This window comes from Lutra lutra, chromosome 1, assembly GCF_902655055.1.
Source record: "Lutra lutra chromosome 1, mLutLut1.2, whole genome shotgun sequence".
Lineage (NCBI taxonomy): Eukaryota > Metazoa > Chordata > Mammalia > Carnivora > Mustelidae > Lutra > Lutra lutra.
The window spans coordinates 41612945-41637355 of record NC_062278.1 but is presented as its reverse complement, the minus strand read 5'-3'; the positions used below and the strand labels follow the sequence as shown (position 1 = coordinate 41637355).

The 24411-nt window shown below is 33.3% G+C and overlaps 1 protein-coding gene across 9 annotated transcripts in view; it reads right to left on the bottom strand.

Moving 5' to 3' along the window:
• CSNKA2IP (casein kinase 2 subunit alpha' interacting protein) overlaps nt 1–17822 on the bottom strand; it is a 131969-nt gene extending 114147 nt beyond the window's left edge. For 4 of the 9 annotated variants that reach the window (XR_007125973.1, XM_047722413.1, XM_047722364.1 and 1 more), the window contains exon 1: nt 16154–16355. The gene's annotated coding sequence lies outside the window, so the exon portion shown is untranslated. Of the gene's footprint in view, nt 1–16153; nt 16356–17468; nt 17721–17752 lie in introns of those variants that run through there. The other 5 variants (XM_047722390.1, XM_047722356.1, XM_047722379.1 and 2 more) reach the window with 5 other exon arrangements.
• Between the last annotated feature and the right edge of the window lie 6589 nt (nt 17823–24411).

Genomic DNA, 24411 nt, shown 5'->3' with positions numbered 1-24411 from the left:
ATCAAACTATTTCAAAGTAATTTCAAAGTAATTTAACTGTTTGCTGGAATAAAGTTCAAGAATATTTACAGGATACAAAAGACACCTAACACTCAAAAAGATAAAATTCACAATGGATGTCAAAGATTACCAGGCTTGCAAATAAGCAAAAATGCATGACACATAGAGAGGAAGAGAATCAATAAAATGAAACTGACCTAGAACACAGGTGTGTTAGAATTAGTAGAGAAGGACAACAAAATGACTTTAGTAACTGTGTTCAATACATTATAAATTCAGTAGAAACATGAAAGATATGAAAAAGACCCAGATCTACTTTCTAGATAGAAATACTAAAATGACTGTGATGAAAAATACACAGAACAGAAATAAAGGCAGATTAAGCAATGTAAAAGAAAAGACTAGTAAAATTGAGAACATAACAGAAATATTAAAAATGAAACATAGGAAAACATAACATTAAAAAAATAAAAATAATTTACTGTGGAACAACTTCAAGGAACCTAATAACAAACTTAAAAGATACGAAACACTCCATTCAACCTCAGGATACACATTCTTTTCAACAGCAAACCATTTGCAAGGAAAAATCATAAAACAAGTCTTGATAAATTCAAAGTATTCAAGCCATAAAAATCTTCCCTGACCATAACTGAATTAAATCATAAATCAATAAAGAACAATCTCTGGAAATCATTAAATATTTTAAGAATAATAATATAATTCTTATAACCCATGGATCAAAGAAGAAACTTAAAGAAAAATTAGAAAATATTTTAAACTAAGTAAATTAACCAAATAAATAAACAAATAAACAGTACTAATGGGAAAATTCATAGCACCACATGCTTACATTAGAAGTCAAATCAGGGGCATTTTGGTGGCTCAGATGGTTAAGCAACTGCCTTCAGCTCAAGTCATGATCCTGGCATCCCAGGATCAAGTCCTACATCGGGGGGTCCCTGCTCGGTGGGGAGTCTGCTTCCCCCTCTGACCTCTCCTCTCTCATGCTCTCTCTCTCTCAAATAAAGTAAAATAAAATAATTAAAAAAAAGAAGTCAAGTCAACGACTTCAGTTTCCATCTCAAGGAAACTAGAAAAAGAAAAGAAAAAAAAATCCAAAATAAGTAGAAGGAGTAATAAAGACCAACAGTCTTCATGAACATAGGGTAAAAAGTATAAACAAAGTATTAAAAAATAGAATATAGGATATAAATATTAATGTGTCATGACTAAATAAGGATTAATCCTAAAAAGGTAGGTTGTTTTAACATTTGAAAATCAATGTAACTCATCATATTACCAAAATTTAAAAAAAATATATAATCTCAGTAGTAATAGTAAAAACTTTTGACAAAAATCTAATATTCATTCCTGATTTTTAAAAAGTACAGCTAACATAAATCCTGCACAAAAACTAAATACTTTTCAAGTTCAGTAACAAAACAACATGTCCACTCTTAACACATCTATTCAATATTATACTGGAGTTTTTAGCTAATGTAATCATTCACCTGAGAAAGGCATCTTTATGTAGAGAAAGAAATAAACTGTCTATTTGTAGTTGATATTACTGTCTGGAAGAGAGTCTGTTGGAATTTACCAAAAAGCAGCGAGTCATGATAAATTACTTACCAAATTACCAGTTTCGAGATCAATATATAAAAAAATCAACTGTATCTCTAAATACTAGTAATAAACAACAGAAAGCAAATTTAAAAGTTATTTACAGTATTATCAAATGAAATTGATAAATCTGACAAAAGATGTGAAATGTACAATGAAAAAGCAAAATGGTGCTGAGTAAATTATTAAAAGATCTAAAGAAATGGAGACATAAAATTGTTCATGGATCAGAAGACTCAATACTGTTAAGATATCAATTCTCCCCCAACTGATCTATAGACTCAATGCAATCACAATCAAAATTCCATCAGGCTTTTAGGTAGAAACTGAAAAGTCAATTCTAAAGTTTATATAGAGATACAAAAGACCTATAATATCCGAAACAATTCTGAAATGCCAAAATAAATTTAGAAAGCTAATACTAACTCATCTCAAGACTTATAAAGCTATAGTATTCAAGATAGTGTGGTACTGGCTTAAAGACAGCTACACAGAACAATGAAACAGAAAAGATCTCTACACATATTTAAAAAAAAAAAGACTTTTTTCTTCTTCTTTTTTCTTAATTTTCAGCATAACAGAATTCATTGTTTATGCACCACACCCAGTGCTCCATGCAATACGTGCCCTCCATAATACCCACCACCTGGCTCCCCCAACCTCTCACCCCCCACCCCTTCAAAACCCCCAGATTGTTTTTCAAAGTCCATAGTCTCTCATAGTTCATCTCCCCTTCCAACTTCCCTCAACTCCCTTCTCCTTTTTTTTCTTTTTTTGAGAAAAGTGTAATAGCAATTCAGTGGGAAAGGACTATGTTTTCAACAAATGGCAGGCGAGAATTCTACCACTGAACCACCAATGCTGTTTTCAACAAATGGAACCAAAAATTTGAACCATTCCTTGTATCAGAAAAAACAAAAACAAAAATAAACCTAAAAATGGGTCATAAAGGTTTATTTAGGTTATGGGCCATTTAGGTTTAGGGTCATAAATCTAAAACTATAAAATTTCTAGGAGAAAACCTATTTGTGACTTTGGGTTAGGCCAATATTTTGTGGATAGGCATCAAAAGCACCATTTCTTTTAAAAAAGTAACTATTAAGAAGATGAGAACATGCCACAGACTGGGAGAAAACATTTGCATAGCACATATCTAATAAAAGACTTTCAGCCACAATATTGAAAAGAACTCTCAAAACTCAATTAGAAAACAAACCATCCCATTAGATTATAAACAAAAGATTTGAATAGGCACTACCAAAGAAGATGTATATATGCCAAATAGTGCATGAAAAAAGAAATGCCCACATCATTAGGCATTAAGGAAATGCAAATTAAAACTATAGTGAGATACCATTACACACCTGTTATAATGCCTAAGATTAATGACTAGTTATATCAAATGTTTTTGAGCATGTGGAGAAATTGGATTTCTCCTGTACTGCTGGTCAGAATATCAAATTTCCACTTTGGAAAGCAGTTCAATAGCTTCTTAAAAAAATAATCCACCCCTTTTCTTGCTAGTATTTACCTAAGAAAAGGAAAGCATACATCTAGACAAAACCTTGTATGAGAATGTTCAGAGCAGCTTTATTTTTTACAGGCAAATACTGAGAACAAGTACCCATCTGCAGGTTAATAGCTAAACAAATTTTAGCATACCCATATAATAAAATACTACTCAGCAATAAAAAAGATAAACCATTAAAAAAATCAACATGAATGAATCTTAGAATAGTTATGCTGAGTAAAACTAGCTAAACCAAAAGCAAACAAGCAAAAAGGAATGTGTGGTATATGAAACCCAAGAAAATGCAAACTAATTCAGAGTGACAGCAAGCAAATAAGTACTTATCTGGGGGCATGGCAAGCAGGCAGACCTGGACATTATTAGGGGCACAGGGAAAGTTTTGGAGATAATGGATATGTTTACTATCTCGATTATGGTAATGTTTCATGGGTATTTAGATAAATCAAAACAAATTGTGTTTCACAGATGTATACTTCAAACTTACTAGGTTGTATACATTAAATATATACAGCTTTCTGTTTATCAATCATATCAATAAAGTGGTTAAAAAAAGCAATCTTAAAGTTATAAATTGAAATAAAGACAACACAAATATAGTAAATAGAAATTTGGGGGGAAAAAGATGCCAAAAATGAGCCCTCATGCCACAGAACTCATAATATATATTGTAGAAGGGTGAAGATTAAAATAATTGATATTCAGACTTTCATTTTGAATAATAATTATGTCTGGTAAGAGACACTACAAAAAGCAAAAAAAGTTCAATACAACATTAGGAAAAGAAAAAGCATACTAAGCATACAGGATGTAAAAGAAAGCTAGGTGGTGATGTTACGACCTGAGAAAATGGAATTCCCGATAAAGATATTTTAAAGGGCAAATAAAGATGTGTGAGATAGTTACACTGTTCTTGGAGCAAGAGGATACAACCATGACTAATGTATGTTTACCCTGTAGCATAGCCTCAAACGTAAACTAAACGACAAACTGCTCAGATAGATATCTGGAGATTTTAATCCCTCTTTTGAACAAGTAAAGAAGGAAAAATAAGCCAATACATAGAGGATCTGGGTAACATATATTAATTACTATGCACACTATATTAGATAAATTTGTACCAAACTGAACATAAAAATATGTATGAAATATTTTAAAAACTGATCATATACTATGGGAAAAATAAACTTCTGTGTGCTTATCTTTTATGTAAAAAACAAACATTAAACTGTACAATTTGAGTATGTGCAGAGATTATTTTATGTTAACCATACCTCAAAGCCGTTAAAATACGAATCAATCCAGCTAACAAACCATTAGGATATATTTTCTTATCTTGACAACTATAGCTCTATAATGACCTGAAAGGCCAGGTTTGAATTTGGAATTCCTAAACTCCTTGGAGTTCCCATCCGCCCACCTGTCCACTTTCCCAGCATCTATTCCATAGTCACCCCCACCCTCAGACCTAGCAGCTTATAACTGCAGGAGTACAAATTAAGAGGTCTATGTAGTATCTAGAAGCATAATCAGAAACATTTGGGCCCAGAATTCTCAGTAGGGTGTGCCCTTCAGACTGAAGATTCTTTGCCCTGGGTAAAGATGTGGCCAATAGGGCAGAGGGGTCTTTTGAAAGTGAACACCCTGGGCCGGAGCTCCATTTGCTGGGTTTAAGAGGGATAGTCCACAGCAAACATTTGCTCGAGTCTCTTCATTTAAAAGGGAAAAACAAAAAAACAAAAAAACCTTTCTTCACTCTGTAGGACCACTCCCCCTATCATACACAGCCAAATTTCTTGAATTATATAGTCTATACTTCCCCACTCTACTTCTACATTTAGCATCACTGGAACAGTGTCACCCATTCTATACCAAATACAGATTTAGAAAATGATAATAATAATAGGAGCTACCGGGGGCACCTGGGTGGCTCAGTGAATTAAGCCGCTGCCTTCGGCTCAGGTCATGATCTCAGGGTCCTGGGATCGAGTCCCGCATCGGGCTCCCTGCTCAACAGGGTGACTGCTTCCCTCTCTCTCTCTCTGCCTGCCTCTCTGTCTACTTGTGATCTCTCTCTGTCAAATAAATAAATAAAATCTTTAAAAAAAAATAGGAGCTACCTTTTCCTGAGTTTCATACAAAAGTCTTTATTTCAATATAGTATTGAGTAAGAACAATAAACTGTCTGGAGACCTGCCTGATTTAAAGTTCCCTATAAGTCTATGGAACTCGGGAAGGCCACGTATCCTCTTAGTCCCATTATTTCTTTATTTACAAAATAGAAGGACTATGTCAAATATCTACAAAATCAACTCCAGATTCAGTGTTATTTAAAAAATAAAAATAAAAAAATTTTTAAAAATTTAAAAAAGCTCTCATTGCCTACTTGGAGAGTATAAAGTTTTTATAAAGTTTAAAAAAAAAACCCTCAAAGACATATTTCCTCTACTTCCCTGCCATCCCCTTTCCTACAACCTACACGCTCAAATGTAAGATAAACTTCTTTCCCTCAAAATGATCCCTGAAAAAAAAATGAGGGGCACCTGATTGGCTCAGTTGGTTAAGCATCCAACTCTTAATTTCGGCTCAGGTCACGATCTCAGGGTCATGAGATCAAGCCCCAAGTCAGGCTCCACACTGGGCATCCAGCCTGCTTAAGATCCTCTCATTCCCCCTCCTTCTGCCCTGCCCCCAAAATGAGTTAGCTTAAAATCAGTATTTCCAAATGGTGCTTCCTTAATTTGTCTTGAATAGCATTGTGGGAATTGGGAGAAGACATTAGCCCAAAATAGCCTTCATTAAAGTTAGCTGGTTTATGCATATATTTAAATAGATGATGATAGATGGATAGATAGATATAGAGAGACAGATATGACACGGAGTTAACATGACTGAAATAAAAAAATGTAATTATAGAAAATTAACATATTTAATAGTTATTCCGAGAGTCCGACCACACAATTCCACATGTTGATATTGTGGTAAATAAGATCACTTTTAAAAGCAATAAGACAAATGATTATATTGTGGAGATTAACAAAAATACTATAAGCCTTAATGTTATGTAAATGAATACTTATATCATGGTATGAAATTTCCAGTAACTGCATCATAAACAGATACAAAGTATAGATGATGGGCTCTAAAAAGCTGGTGACTCCAAAGAATGTCTCCAATGATGAAAAATTAGTGGCATTTCATGAAACATAAGATTTTTAAAAATTGGCATTTTAAAATGAATTTAGTATTTGCTAAAATATGTGATTTTAAGAGTCTTTATAACTAAATAAATTGGGCTTCTAGTAGGGCAAATGGGAACTACCTTACATTCAGTGTTACTTTAAATTGGACACTGAAACTCTAGTATAGTATTAATCTGACATAAAAATGACTATATATTAAATAAAAAATTTTACTAAACAGCATAATTGTGATATAATTTTTTAATAAAAAGTCTCTGTCTATACAAAGCTACCTCTTGGTAAGATTATCACCAATATATTGACTTTTTTCTCCCTGTCCAAAATTTTTATAATAAACATTGTGATAATATGATATTAGAAAAATAAAAGACAAGAAGTCAACATCTCTGAAGCCATGTGCACTTTGCACTCATTTATTTGAAATCATATTATCCATTTGTAGCATCTCACTTTCGTGTATTACTTTTAATTTACTCTGCTCCATACTTTTTAATATACTATATTTGTGTTGCTTCAAATTGGTTATTAAGGGATAAGAAAAACCCTGTACTGTATATGTTCAGGTCACAAAGACATGCTTAGTGAACCAAGGGAACCCAATGATCAACATTTGTTTTCTAATATTAGATAACTAACTCAGTTGTAGCTCTTACCTTATTTTTTTAATTCATCAGAGTTAAAGGTGTTGTTAGTCCTTAAATGAGAATCCAGAGTTTTGTGTTGAGGTTTACAGGAGAAAGTATCAAACTGCATCAGCTATCCTGATGCCCTGATTGACCCAAATATTAAGCTTTGTTTCCTTCCTTGGATCCTGAAAATGTGAGTGGGCATGTCTACTGAGGGAAGGAGGGGTAACAAAAGGACAGAGACCAGAAGATCTTACGGGAGCAGGATATGCAGCAGCAGCTTTGAGTTGAGAAGGGACACCTTAACAATGGCTCCCTGGGTATGTCTTCTATTTTGAAATCTATTGCTCTGCATTCCGACTTAATGTTCTATTGTTTTAATTTGTCTCTTTGTTGTAACTTGTCTCTAAGAGATGAAAGATGAATATGGCTAGTCTGTTAAGATCCTCTTTCAATATCTGGTGTTTACTAAAATTCTGTAAAGTTTACTCATTGATTTTTAAGATTTTATTTATGTAATTGACAGAGACACAGAGAGAGAGAATACAAGGAGGGGGAGCAGCGAGGGAGAGGGAGAAGCAGGCTCCCCTCCGAGCACGGAGCACAATGTGGAGCTCAATCCCAGGACCCAGGGATTATGACCTCAGCTGAGGGCAGACGCTTAACTGATTCAGCCACACAGGCATCCCCCAGCTCTTACTAAATCCCAAACTTCATCTATCCTAACTCAGTATCTTGTTTTATACAATTTCCAATAGGCAACGTCTGCAACTCAGAGGCAATTATTTGAAAGTAGAGGGAACAGGGCCTGGCGCTCTCGCAGAAGAAATGATACCTAATTAGGAGACAAATCAGTCATCTGAAAATAACTCAGAGCTGGCACAGATGTGAAAACCGGTAGAAAAGAACATGAAAACATTTATTTTTTTTAAAAGATTTTATTTATTTATTTGACAGAGAGAGATCACAAGTAGACAAAGAGGCAGGCGGAGAGGGAGAGAGGGAAGCAGGCTCCCTGCTGAGCAAAGAGCCCGATGCGGGACTCGATCCCAGGACCCTGAGATCATGACCTGAGCCGAAGGCAGCGGCCTAACCCACTGAGCCACCCAGGCGCCCATGAAAACATTTATTATAACAGTTTTCCATCACTTGAAAATGAAAAATAGATAAATGGAAAATATGAATAAGACCCTATCTATCTTTTTTTTCCATGTTTTCTCTTTGAATTTAGTGCATTTGCTTCCTTAGGACTAACAATTTTATAGACACTGAAATAAAATAAAATATTCATTTCCCAATTTTTTTCTTTTACCCAACTCTTTTTGCCCCCCTATCCATCCCAATAAATACAGTCTTAGCAATGACTCTCTCAAAGAAGGCTTGTCAACTCATCAACTAAGGTATACTTTTCATTGAGTCCCTTTGTGAATCAGACCTTATTTCACAAGATTAAGATTTTTATGAAAACTCAAAACAAGTTTAGAAAATAGGGTATGAATCAAAACTGAACTGTCAACTCAGATAGGGAAAAGTGAGAAAAGAAAAGGAAAAGATAAAACCACTACATTGTGATGAATCTCGCCTTTCAAGAAAGGCCAAGTGTTTAGTGAAAAAGCCACCAGAGCATCCTAGGCTGAAGAAAGAGCATACAGGTGATGATAAAGGTGTATATTTTGGCATGAAATGAATAATCCTGCCATGTGGAAGCTGGGTTCAGTTACTGAAAGACATTATGAAAGCAAGATCATATCACTAGCTTTATTGAGGAATAGTGAGAAGAAGGTGCTTAGAGATTATGGGTGATCCTGAAGACCAGACCTAAAAATATGGCTTTGTATAATAGACAATTTAGATCTATCACAATATTTTAGGAAATAGTGTGTCATAATATTAAAGAGTAGCAATGAATTGAAGAAGATAGTGGAAAGGGGAGAGAAACGTCAAGAAAATGTATTAGAAAACAATTGCAATAATCTGGGTATGCGGTAATGGAGCCTGGATTCCAGTGGACACAAGGGAGCAGAGAGAGTGTGTAAAGAAAAAAAGTCAAAAATAAAATTAATAATTGGTGATAGACTGGGTTAGGGGAATGGAAAAATGTAAGGAGTTGAAAATGTCCTAAAGCATAAACGGATGTGGTACTAATGACAGAAATGGAAACACTGGGATGGGACTTGCATCACAGGATTGGTGCTTACCCATATTCTTCTTGCAAATTTTTGGTTCTCTAAGTAGATGCACGCTAGTTCTAAAAAGGGCTTTATTGTACTGACTTAGAAGTGGTCCACCCTCAAAAAAAAAAAAAAAATCCTGGCTACTCATTTATAAGAGAGTATCTACACAAAAGAATACAAAAGAGCCTTCAGGAAACCTAAAAATTACATTTTCTAATGCAGAGTTGCATATTCCCCCACTACACTTTAGATATATCTGTCATGCCAAATGTTACCTTTTTGGACTTACTTAGATGACATTAAAATTCTTATGTTTCTAACAATTGTTTTCACTTAACTTGAAATAACAAATTATGCCTATTTTCTATAGTTTCTTCTGGTTCTATATGCAGAGCCTCTGAATTTTAACTGTCCTTTTGAAGTCCAAGTAAAATAGGCAGTACGCTGTGTTCACCGATATCATTTTGAAACTGACTGACCCATTATTACATAAAGATGAGCGTTTCACTTAATAAAACCTTAAAGTAACACAATTTGTTACACCATAATTAAAGATGGACACATCTGTTCCATTTTAATTCAAACCCCTTTGAACATAATTACATAAAGCTGCAAGAACAGAAATTCTCAGTCTTAGAAATTTACTATAAAAAAAATCATTCTGTCTATAGAAACTACATGGTCAAAGGACAATTTGTAAAATGAAGTCAAATAGATGTCTCTCACTCTGTATCAAAGCACGAAATAAAGCTAAGACCCCAGATTAAAGTACTGTCCCCAAATGAAAGCCATAATTAGTTAAGGAAACCCAGGTGAAGGACAATCTTTATAGTAAGTCCTAGCGTTGGATTCCTGTGGAGTGGTACTATATTTTATTCTCTGAAACCATAGATAAATAACAAAGGAAGAAACAAACAGGAAAGATAGTTAAAAGGAAAAAAAAAAATGGAGATATTCAACACTTATGCATCACCTTTAAGCTGCTTACTAACTTCTAAATTTCCAGTCATATTAATCTCATAAACCTTACTTAAAATATAGTGTATCTTTTCTATAAAGTCATAGTCATCATGACCAAAATAGTTCTTCTGTTAATAATAATCATATGTATAAATAGAGGAAGCAGAGGTAAAGGAAACCCTGTAATTTCAGAATGAATTCTGAGAATTTAATAACATGAGTTAAATGGTAAGCCATGCACACAAATATCCCTGAAATGTAGGCTGTTAGTCTGTTTTATTTATGTTTCCATATCCTGAAGATGGTTTAATGAGGAGATGCAATCAGGATTAGCTAAGCAGTGAGAACTTGGAGGGAGCAGGGTGGCAGTAAGATTTATATAAATATTTGCAGAGACTGGGAAGAGCAGATGCTCATATAATCCAGACAATGTGTGTGCACTTCATTTTAAAATAAAACAGTTGAAAGCCAAAATATAATTAATCAGAGGAAACGCTTTAATCAACATCTTCCAAATCCTTCAGCACTGCTAAAAAGATTAAAGAAACATAAAAGAAATTAAAATATGATATTCAGAAGGAAACGAGAATTAATCTATTCCTGACATTCTCCTTTTATTTCAGATGTGGGATGGAGCATGCAATTAATATGCATTTCCAACTGCTGACAACTAGTGAAATTTCCTAGGTGTTTAAGCTACTAAATGAATCACCTAAGACTTACTGTATAATTTACAATGTAGTAATGATAGCTCTTGAGTGCCTGGGTGGCTCAGTTGGTTAAGCAACTGCCTTCGGCTCAGGTCATGATCCTAGAGTCCAGGGATTGAGTCCCACATCGGGCTCCCTGCTCGGTGGGGAGTCTGCGTCTCCAGCTGACCTCTCTCCTCTCATGCTCTCTCTCATTCTCTCTCTCTCTCAAATAAATAAATAAAATCTTTAAAAAAAAATGATGGCTCTCTCTTCATTATTAATTTATTAGGAGTAAAGCATATGCTTGTCCTTATATCCTGTAGTTCTAAACAGGGATCTTTCCAATAGAATACGAGACAGCAAATTTAAATGAGTGTCAGTCAGTTTTATATTCATAGGTTACTACAAAGATAAAAAAGAAGTTGCATATCAAGAAAGGAATTAGTATATCAAATCCTCATAGATACCCAAATTGGACATTTTATTTAACTTTAAGCTCAGTTTTGGGCTCAGCTCTCCCAAACTCAGAAACTCTCTTGCTATTATTTCTGTCCTGTTCTGCCCAACATTTGATGAGCTGCTCTATATGAACCTATAATCATTACTAAAGCTCAAAGAAGAACATTTTTAAACAGAGGATTTTAAAACAATATCTCAAGGAAATAAAAAGCACATGCCTCCATGGCAAGTTCAAAATATATAAACATTTAAAACTCAGAGCATTTTCCCTTTCCACAAACAAAATTTTATTGGTATCAAGAATTATCTCATATATATCACCAGAATATTATAAACTGTTTTTAACACAAGATGGGCCCACCCCTACAGATAGTTAACAGTTTACGACTATTAATTTCAAGAATACCTTTTCAATAGAACTTGAGCCTAGTTCCAATTTCTAGCAGAAACGTTATTAGTATCTACTAAAATTCTACCAAAAAGTCTTTAGCATTTGGGACTAGAAGCCATAAAATCTTAAAGATTTAATCCTGCAAAACACTGCCAAAATTATTCTTATTGAAATGCCAAGGATCAGAATTTCTTATTATGGGTCCTCCCATAAATAAACTTAATAATAGAGAAGAATGATTGATTGACCAGGGAGATCCATTGTGAAATCAAAACTGGGAAAATGAAAACAACCATGTAGCAATATCTTCTGTGTTCCATCACAGTTAAGGTAACTTTGAAGTTCACATTGCTGTTATTTGCTTCATAGATGCTAGCTGCTTGATGTTCTGTTCTAGCACAAGAACAAAATATAAAGCAGCTAGTATATAACTGAAAAGAGGACATAAAGATTTTTGTCTCAGTGTCTAGATGGCTTTTGGCATTTGTTTAGTAATTTATGTGCAATGGCCCTTTGATCCCCAAATTACTGACCCTGTCTACTTCATTATAACATGAATTCACTACTATTAAAATAGTCTATACTTTATTATCAGAAAATACTGAAAAGTTGCCCACTTTGATTTATACATCAATGTCATTCTTTATCAAATAGGATTGTGTTACTCAAATTAGTGACTTTCACATAATGAATTCAGCTAATGATTTCTAACCAAGCCCAGGGATAATGCTTATTAAGAATATGGCCATTTCTGTCAACAGACTCACTAGAAAGATAAGAAGCACAGTCTAGTTATAAAAATGTTCCCTTTATACTGTATCCTTTTTCTCATTTCTTATCAGTACGCCACAGAATGGCACATAGAGTTTAATTATTGTGGTTGTTGAAGATCATTATCGCCATCTACCAAGTTTATCACTTGTCATAGGAAATCAGAAATTAAGTTCTATTGGGGATTCTGCTGCTTTATAAACTTCTGCATGGGCCATGTCTATAAAATGATGAGATAGGTTTAGGGATATGCCATCCCGAAGCACTTTGTACCCTGGGCATTGTCAACAGCAAGCCACGGCATAAATGTAACCATATATGAAAACTACTCATAAATCTGGAACTCTATCCCCTAGCCACATTTGGCTGTTTAAATATAAATATAAATAAATAGCAAATAAAATTTATAATTCTATTTCTCAGTCACACAAGCAAAACTTCAAATGTTCATAGTTCCATGTGACTAGTGGCTACCAGTAGAAAAGGAAATTTCACATAAATGGCTATACTATATCCATCAAATCTTGGAACTGGGAATAATACATGCCAAAATTATCAACTTGCAAAATTAATCAACCTGTATCCAAGAACTAGTGGATGTAGCAGAGTTATTTATATACAGTTTGGTTTTTTCCTAAACCATGACTCTTACTCTTTTTATTTTCTAACACTGGGGGAAGATATATTCAAATGACTCTATTTCCTTTTTAATAAAAAAAATTATTTTTAATAAAAAAATTCTGAGTATAATATATGCTTCCCAATGCTAAAGTATTTCTTACTAAGTCATGCAGAACCCTCAAATCATATATCTACACTGTAGCAAAGATTTATTTCAAAGATTTTTTACTGTGGTATATTAGTTGTTAATGCTCAAAAAAAAAGACATACATATAAATATACACACACCCCCCACATGTTTTCAAATAAAAACTATCAAACAATACTAACACCAAAACTTATTTGGCTAGCAATATAAGCAGGCAATCTGAGACTGATCTAAGTTTGGTGACTCAGATTTAATAATACCTATTTAATGACATAATATTTTACATCTATTTATTAAGAGGCAGAATACAATGAATAAAAATATGCAATATAGAACTAATTATAGAATATCCATTGTTTTCAAACATTCCAAATATATACATTCAAAAATGGTACCTGCTTCAAGGAATTATTTTCAGAAAAATGAATTGCCTTCAGATTTTCTGAAATATTCTTGTAAATAACATTAATGGTATCATATCTTAATGCTTCAGGAACTTACTTTGTTTTTGGAACTAATTCAAGATCATCTTAAGCCAAATCTGGATCATAATTTATGGTTATAATCAAGATGAAATTAAAAATAAGGTATTTCTTATGATAATGACAATAATAGTTATGTTAATGATAATAAGGTAGCATTTATTGACTGTCCATGAAATATCAAGAGATGTTGAGTATTTGAGATAATTATTGTAGTCTTCATAATTTTTCCCATCTTACAGATAAGCAAACAGCTATTCATAAACGTATCATAACTTGCCAAATGTCACATGACAGTCACACTGCAGAACAAGGACTCAGACTCAGACATTTCTAGATGCAAATCTAGGATGCTAAGGTTAATTCTTAAAGAGAAATTTAAAAAAATGTTTTCTTACTTAATAATGCTTTTTACTTCCACAGTTTCTGTTCTAATGATTTACATTATATCCTGATTCTGATCAATATATACTGTACATTTTAAGATGTGATTTTTTTAAAGGAAAATAAGCTATGAACCGAATTATTCCTCCAAATACATCTTGATTATTTTTAATGTAGAAAATCAATAAAACCCTTCAATGAAAATTAAGAGTTTTCAAATAATTGTTCATTATAATTAGATATTGGTCATTTGGTATGGTTTTCATAAGTTAACATGGTTACTTTTATTTTAATTGAAACATAAACATGTGTCCATATAAATCTGCAATGTGAAAAAAAAAGGAAAAATCATTTGTGTAAGTTTTAGTATGTTTACAAAAGACTAACAAAATTTGATATGAAATAGTAAATTTGTTGATCTAGCATACAAACTCTGAATCCAGAGTTTTAGTTTTTGAAGTTGTACACAGTTTTAAAATATAACTTAGAATGATTATCTCATATAGAGTTCAATACGCCAAAGGCTCACATAAATATCATGTACCACTGAACACTATCAATTAAGTATATAAACCTAAGATAAAGCTGTTCAGGTGGCATACTAGACAAAGTGGAATTATTACAGACAGTTTGTATCAATTAAGAAAGTTCAAGCAGTTATTTAAATACTTGAGGCTATCCATTAGCCTTCAAAGCTCAAAGAAATCATCAAAACGTAATTATATCCAGCCTGGTGATTGGCACTTAAGTTTATAAGAGGTTATGAAAGCCCCACAGGTCATGATTGAACAAATAACTCCTGATCACAGGACCAGTGATATCTTAGAAGAACAAGATTATAGAGAAGAGATCTTGGTATTTAAGTATGTGCAGTTTTTGAAAAGAAAGATCTGAAATAGCAACTGTTATTTTAGAAACAATGCCAATGAATCAGCATAAAATATATCTTTGTGAACAATTCAGTTTCTAACAATATGTACACAAACCATATACTACTTTAAAAAAAAAATGGGGAATGCTATAAATCTTAAATTCAATCTCAGAAGGAGCATTAACCAGTAGTACATCGCCTCTTACTTAGAGGTTTCCTTTCTACAGATGTCTTAACCCATTTAATCATGCTCCTAAATACTACCCCGTGGCAGGCAATTAAGACTCTCTAAGTATTCAGAATATACATCTGTGTACCCATTTCTTTTGAAACAAGAAAAGAAAATTACTTAGCTATAATTCTTTCTCTCAGTGAATCGTAATTACAATGACTCTAAACCTTCTGAACTCAAGTGCTCCTCTTGGGCATCTGAGATGTGTGTGTGTGTGTTTGTGTGTGTGTGCACGCGTGTGTGTGTGTGTATCACAACCAGCAAGTTTCGAGTGATTCGTTGTCCTCACAAATAGGCAAACACACCTCCAATTCTTCAAGTCCAAAGTATATCTAAAACTATCAGCTTTACATTTCAAGACAGGCAGAAAATAGTTAATGGAGCCAGTTATAATGATGACCCAGAAGATCAAGAAGAAAAGTTAAAAAAAAAATTACTTCAATAGATCTAAATAAGGTGTCTCTCCACTTAAGGACACAACCTTAAGTTTTCACCCCTATAGTTGGGAGCTATTCTAGTTAATACTCATTTTACCCAAGAATTATATGATTTATCAATGTTCTAAGATTTGTAAGAGTACTGAATCTGAAAATAGTTTAACTATGGGTGATTCAGAATTCCCTTCAGGATATCTTCCCCTGCCCTGAGCATCATCTTTAAAACATATATCATCATCAATGCTAATCTTATAGGTGCAGAATGCACAGGAAATGGAGTTTTCCTGTATATACTTTCAAATATGTGTGGGAATAAATCTGCTTTTAGTTTACTTAATGGACATTGCTCCCTTAATCATAAAAGCAAAGATGGGAACAAAAGTTTATTCATTGGCATTTTTTACATGTTAGGTTTTCAGGTCAACAGGACTTCAGTATACACAGAACAACAGTATACACATGTATGTGTGTGCGTGCACACACACACACAGAAAGACTTTAACACACCCTTACATATGGTATAAACAGCCATGTAATGAAGAACTCACCAAAACACTCTAGCTGCTGAAACTTCTTCTCATCACTATTGCTGCAGTAACTCTTGGGTCTTCATTAATTTTCACTGGTGAGAAAATAAATGTCCAGGAGCTCCATTACCCCATTGCTTGAATCCTTGGTGCCATGAGAACTTTGATGGTTTACCCTCACTGCTGGAAGATGAGGGTGGGGAGTGTGACTAGGAGGCTGTGTTTCCACTCCCACCTTTAAGTCCACTTCACAATGGAAGATGTGTTCCAGAATCTTGGATTGAAAACTAGAATAAGTTTTCCATAGAAATAAAAATCTGAATAACTGAGACTTCTCAGATAATGAGTATTACAACTCAGCTACTTTACAGAATTTTGTAGACTGGTCAGAATAAATTACCTCATATAACATCAATGTTATTAGAAAAATATATTCAGAGTTTTAAAATCTTTAAAAAACAATTTTTTAAATATATACTGCTCATATTTTGGAGAATGTCCATAATTAAAAATACAAAGAAATCAAAGTTACTATTTTATAAAATCATAGAATTTTACATAATTTTTAGTGGACATACTTTTCAAATATTTGCACTGACAAATGATTAAATTATAAATAGTAAAGGCTGGGGAGAAACAAGCTTTGCCCAAGATAGAGAGGATAAGATAATGAAATAATATATTTATGTGCATGATTTTTATTCTAACTCAACTGGCTATTTTGGGCTTTTTTTTCTTCTATAGATGTGATAACACTGCACAATTCTTTCCCTTTTTATCAAAATTATCACTTTTTTTTTGCTTTTTTTGCTAATCAGCATGTAACAAAACAAAACAAAACCTTATATTGACCCCAGTCTCCACATTACCTACTACTCCATTTCTTTTTTATGCAGAAATCTTCGAAAGTTGCCTTTAATTATATTTTCAATTCCTTTCCTCTCATTCTCTTAAACCCACTCCAAATCAAGCCTTATGCCCACTGTTCTACCAAAACTATTCCTGTCAAAATTATTACTGACATCCTTGTTGTTCAATCCAACAGTCATTCTCTGCCCTTGACACAATACAGCATTTGACACAGTTGACCATAGGCTCTTTCTCAAATCATTTTCCAGGATACTTCCCACTCTGTTTTCCATCTTTCTTACCACTTCACCTATTCTTGCTTCCTCTTCTCTACTTCCTTGGTGATCCCGCGTAGTTCCAGGACTTTATGTTAGTACTTTAAGGACATTGTTCCATCACTTTATGAAGTTTGTGGTTTTTCAAATCATTATTACCCTGTAGGTAATGAGTCATTTTTCTATTGCTGTTTTCAAGATAATCTCTTTACCTTTGGTTTTCAGATGTTTGACAATGATGATCTTAGTTTGATTTATATTTGCCTTCTTCTGGTTAGCTTTTTGAATCTGTAATATTGTATATTTCATCAAACTAGAGAAACTTTCAGCCATATTTTCTTCAAATACATTTTTCGGGCCCATTCTCTTTCCTCTCTTCTGGGCTCCAATTACAACTGTGTTAGACTTTTTGCTATTGCCCACAGATGCTTAAATATCTGTTAAAATTTCTGATCTTTATTATTTTGCTTTTTCAGAATGAATAATTTCTACTAACCTTTCTTCAAGTTCATGGACTCTTTCCTTTGTCATCTCCATTCTGCTGTTAAGCTCATCCAGGGAATTCTTTAATTCAGAAACACTTTTTCTGTTCTAGAATTTTCGATTCTCTCTTCATGTTTTTTGTCTTTCTACTAAAATTCCCTGTATTTTCATTCATTATAAGCATCTTTACCTCACTGAGCACAGTTAAAACAGCTACTTTAAAATGCCTGCTTGATAATTCCAGCATCTTCATTATCTGAGTTGATATTTCTCTTTAAAATAGTCACATTTTCTGATTCTTCATATGTTCAATAATTTCAGATCACATTTAGGGTACTGTAAACGTTATTTTGGAGAAACTCTATATTGTATTCCTCTAAAAAGTAGAAAAAATTTTCAATAGAGAGTTAATTAAATCAAATTCAAACTACAAACTATCTCACCAAAGGAGCTCAAATGTCCTTTCATTTCTTTTGTCTTTAACTGAAATTTTTTTCAATCATGTATGGTTCAAGGATCAGCCAGAGATTTCATAGAGTTTGTACATAGGGAGTAGGGCTCCCCTTTTCTGGCTCTGTATCCTCATTCACTCTTTATTCTCCGTGGTTGCCCCAAACTCTGTCTTCTGATTCTTCAGGACAGAAAAACAAGCTTTCCTACTGCAGTTTAAAACAGGCCTTTCAGAAACCACTGAGACAGTACTCAAGCTAAAAGCTATAAAAATGAAGAAATTTACCCAGTACTGTTACTTCTTACAAGTTTCAATTTTCCTTCATAACCTGCCTAGTTTGTCAACTCCTCAGAGCCTTTGTAGTAGTTGTTTTTGGTATTTTATTTAGAATTTATAGTTGTTATTTGCAAGACGATCTGTTAGAAGTATTAAACATATTATTGGTGAACTAGCCTTCAATTCAACCTCAGAGAGGCTGATAAATATTATCTCTATGCTGAAAACTCCTTAATTAACTACTTCTCTACTCAATGTCTTCCAGACTCATGTAGTTAACTATATGCTCAAATTCCAATTGGCCAATAAACACTTCAAATTTAATATATCATATCAAAGGTTGATATCCTGATCTCTTCTCCAATCCCATCTGAGTAGGTTGCAACTTCATCCTTCCAGTACCTCAAGACAGACATTGTTTTTAGCCAACTTTGTAGTTCTCTTGACTCCTTCCTTTCTCTCATATCCTTCTTCTGGTCCATTAGGAAATCCTATTGGTTCCATCTAAAAAATACACTCGGAATCTAATCACTTGTGTTGAACTATCTTCCCTTGCCTGGATTATAGCAATAGCCTAACTGCTCTTATTGTGATTATCTTTGCCCCCTCATGTACCCTATCTTTGCCCCCTATATGTACCGTAGTTGGCAGAATGATCCTTTGAAAAGGCTAAGGACTGCATTACTCCTCAACATTTTTACAGCATCTTGTTTAACTCAAAGTAAAAGACAAATTCTACAAATGAGTTGTAAGCCCCAGCTTACTATCTTGCTTCCTCTGTTTTATTCCCTTCTACAGTTCAGAGGAGCTCTGACAAGAGTACAGGGACTTCTGAACTAGATAACAAGTATTCTTCTTAAATACTTACTTCTTTTATAAGAAGTGAAGATTTTAAGTTTAAAAGCCAAGGATCTGCTGCCTTTTTTTCTTCCAGTCCTATAATGATAACAATGATAACAATCCTACAATGATAACATGCAATCCTACAATGATAACATCCTACAATTTCTGGATGCCTATGCTGGAATGAAGGGTCCCAAGGCCCAAGAAAAGAAAATCAAAGAAGTTTAAGTGTAGGGGAATGAAATCAGGCAGAGAAGGAAATAAGTGATGGTAAGGAGGATATTTCGGTCAACACCTCAAAATATTCACAAATAATTAGCTTTAATCTTTACCACCTGAAGAACTTACTATACCTGACTTAACCTTTTGTTAAAAAAAAAAAAAAAACATGTAGCAAAAAGAATAAAGGAAGATGAGAAAATGCAAGTAATCTTTTTTGCAAGGTAGATTTCCACTGTAATGCTGAACTTAGCCAGGATTTTCATGAAACCAAAGATCATATACTAGTTCTGAGGCTTGATGAATTAAGAAAAAAAATCGAATTGGGTAGGAGTGTGAATGTTTTGCTGTCTGAGCCTAAGTATAGTTTAGAGATTCAGGAACACATAAATGGAGAAAGAAAAAGAATTATCCTCCTTTGACATAAAGTAATGAGAAACAACCTGACATAACATATTAGCATCAAATAAAGCCAAAATCGAAATGAAGAAATTCTTAGCCTTAATGGAGGTCATATGTAAACATACAGAGAATTCCACACTAGCTTTAAAAGGAAACTTGGGAAATTAACTTCCACACATGATTAACTTTGAGGTTTTTAGAGGAAAGTAACAGCCTATATCCCAAGTAATATTATTTAAAATTTAGTTTCTTTTATAATTAATGAAGCAATTGAAAGTGATTACCTTCTTATTGCAAGGGAGTAAAAAATTTTGTGGGAGTAAAAAAATTTTTTAAAGTTAACTCCTCGGGATACTTGCATAGTCTCTTCCCCTTGCCAGGCACAATCTTCCCAGCCTGGTCTCTGTCTCGGCTGAAACAGCACTTCCTCAGAGACCTTGCTGGACATCCTGCTTAAGAAGGTCAATGCCATCGCATTTCTATTATTCACTAACTCTACAGTCTGTTTATTTAATTTTGTAATTATATGCTCACTTTTATATTTACTCCTTTATCACCTGCATTCTACATCAGATTATAAACTACACAAAACAAGCTGTGTCTTTATTTAATTCCTTAAAGTGTATCAGTCACTTAGCATAATGCTTTAGTACAGGGCACATAATCAATTAAATATTTGCTAAATGAATAAAAGAAAAAAGCAATAAAATTTGCAGCTAACTACTCTGAGGAGTTTTTAAGTGATTCATAGTTTTCTGAATGACAAACACACTCTATGTCATTAAGTACTTATTAAATGTAATGATCTTTTCTGTTTCTATCTTAGTCTAATACTCCACTGCCTCTAAAACTGCTATACAGGGCTATTCTGGGAAATGCTTTAAAATGTGCTCTCTACACAAAAAATAATGTGCATATATATACACACATAACTTTATTTTAAGTCTTAACTTTATTTTAAGTCTTACTGACATAAAAATATATAGGATACAATTTACAAATAATAATAAAACATACAATATTCCTCATTGAAAATTCCAACAAGCCAATTATCACAGATGGATTTTGTTGATTTTTGCCAAACTCCTGTATCCATAGCCAATCTATATTGACTGACAAATGAGTATAATTCCAATGTGGGTATTGTTTGACATTTTTGTTAATGTTTTTGAGTACAACAAAAATGACAAAATAGAGACATTCATCAGAACTTCACACATTTGTCAATGGTGTTAGCAACTTTTCTGCTGACTCAGATAATAGTTTACAAATATTAGAAGAATATTTTCTCAGATTCTTGTGGTCTTCACACTAACACCTATACACACAACATACTTTTAAATTTAATCTGCATTATGCATATGTTCTTCATCACTTTCTTATGTGTAGACCAGCAATAGAAAATTTTCTCTGTAAGGGTCAGATATTAAATATGTTAGAATATATGGGCCTTATACTCTGTGATAATTATTCCTATTTGCTATTTTAACACAAAAGCAGCCACAGACAGTATGTAAACAAAAGGGGATGCTTGTATTCCAATAAAACTTAGACTATGCACACTAGTCCACTAGTCTATGTACAAATAGTCGAACTATGTACAAAAACAAGCAATGGGCTGAATATGGCCCAGGGATATAGTTTGCAATCCTTTGCCTAGATAATTAACAGAACTATAAACTGGGCCTAAATTTAAGCACTTGCTATTTTAATGGTTCACATACTCCCTCATTGTTGATTTCAAGTTACCAATGTAATATCACTGCATGCTGAGTTGAAAAGAGATGGAAATAGAACACAATTATATAGTATTTCCACCATACGGTTACCTATAATATATATAGATAACCTAAAGAGTATGGATAACAGTGAAAGATAGTAAAATAATTAGAAAGTGAGAAGTTATATTTATTAACTTTGCTTTTAATATATTTCGCTTAACTGAAGTTGATGTAATTTAATTTTTTTGAATGGCTGAGTTTAAAAACTGACTCATAAAATTCCCCCAAATTTAACAATCTACTTTCCTGAGCTGATAGGAATAGGGTTCTGCACGCTATAGCTCTATCTCCTTCCTTGAAGTTCTCTCTATACTTTGCATCTCCTACTTCAACATGGTTCTCTTCTTTCTTCTCCGACTCTATTTTTCAGGTAGCTCCTTCTCCTACTCTCATTTCCAATTTATAGTGTTCAGCATGACTCTGTCCTTCCATCTCTTCATAATCCTGTATCATGCTTTGTTACCATAACTTCAACCACTCCATCATTATTGATTATGCTCAGAAATATATATTTTGCTCTGTATTATCATTCACATTTCTAAATGCACTGCTGTTTTATTTATATATATAATATATATTTATATATTAAATATATATATTTTTAAATGTATATATTAAATATGTTTTAATATATTTTAATATATATTAAATTTATTTATTTTATTTATATTTTTATATATTTAATATATATTAAATATATATTATATATTTATTTATTTCCTTGTGGATGCTTTGATGCCCTATAGTCATTTCAAATTTAATGAGCCTAAAATCAGTCATCAAATTTTCTGGTCCCCTCTCCCTCATGCCTTAGTTGTTGAAGGTATTTTTGTCAGTGAGACCAGCTTGAAATTTCTAGTTCATCTTCTCCTTGGGTTAGATTCCTTCTTTAAAAATAAAAAAAAAAAAGACTTTACTGATTATTTATTTAGCAGAGAATGAGGAGGAGAGAGGGGTAAAGGGACAAGTAGACTCCCTACAGAGCAAGGACCCGGGGATCATGACCCAGGCCAAAGTCAGATACTTAACCTACTGATCCACCCAGACACTCAGGCCTATAATCCTTCTTATCAGTATTTCCTGCTAGATATAGTCTGTCACATCCATCTCTATGCACATTTCCACCATACAGCTCACACAAGAATTATAGTCTCTTGGCTGATCTCTGGATCTTCAACCTTATCACCCATTTAAGGTTTCTTTTTGTGCAATGAGGCCCATTTATTCTAAATCCTGCGTTTATCATACTTAAACCCTTGATTAAGGCCTAAAATGTTTTTGATTGTCTACATCAATGATTTAAGTCTAAATTTCATGCCTCTCAATTTCAAGAGTTTCGTTATTTTCAACCAAGTTTATCTTTACTAAGCAATGCCATTATTCAGTATTTCCCCATGTAGACAAAATGCTTAGATACTGTAATTTACATTTCATTTTCATATAGGTAGGCAATAAATAACTTCTTGATTTGTTATCTATTAATGCATTTTTAAATGAGTGGAGCTGCATCAGGAAACTCAAAAGATATGCTCCTATTGAAACAATAAATATACAATATATTGAGGAAGATACAGGTATCCTAAAGATATTTCATAAAGAAAAACTTACCATTCATCTATATTCAATAGACTGAATAAAAAAGCCAAGTCTTATGAATTGTGCTGTGCTAAGGACACTAGGATAAATAAGATACTTTTTTTGATTTCAGAAAGCTACAGTCTACTCAAGTAACAGTATGATCAACATATTTTTAAAAGAACATTGCCTCAGAAAGTCTGCATAGTCTTGGTGAAAAAGGAATTAAAAGCTAAAAAATCCACGTGTCATTTCAAGGGCTAAATATTAGGCTTATTGAAAAATATCCCTTCATTAGATAAATTAGAGAAACTATTTAACAAGGTATTTTTAAAATTAACTTTTAAAATATACATTGAATTCCAGGCAATATTAAATGTCATGTAAATATTTTAAAATATTTTATCTCATTTCAAATTTTAATAGAGATTTTTATGACCTAAACATTTAATTAATCCATATTTTTATGAGAATTTTTATTTTTAAAAAATATTTTATTTATTTATTTGTAAAAGAGAGTGAGAGCGAGAGAGCATGAGCAGGGAAGAGGCAGGAGGAGAGCCAAAACAGATTACCCACTGAGCAGGGAGCCCAATGGGGGGCTGGATCCCAGGACCCTGAGATCATTACCTGAGCTGAAGGCAGACACTTAACCAGCTGAGCCATCCAGGCCCCAGAGAATTTTTACATTTCTGTAAATTTTTGGATGCTTTGGAAAGCACAAGCAATTTTGGATTATAATGTGTTCTACCTAGCAAATTAATAATGTTCCATCCACGATAACATACATTTCTACCTGTGGTGAAAAACAATCTTTTGTTAATGACCAGATACTCCAGAAAAGGAAATTGAAGAGACGCCTGAATGGCTCAGTCAGTTAACCATCTACCTGCAGCTCAGGTCATGATCCCAAAGTTCTGAGATCAAGCCCCTAGTCAGGCTTCTTGCTCTGCAGGGAACCTGCTCCTCCCTCTGCCTGTCACTCCCCTTGCTTGTACATTCTCTCTGTCTCTGGCAAGTAAATAAATAAAATCTTAAAAAAAAAAAAAAGGAAATCGAATATGTTTAAAAGCACTTCTTAAGCACCTCAAAGTAATCTCTCGTGCAATTATCAATATTACACAG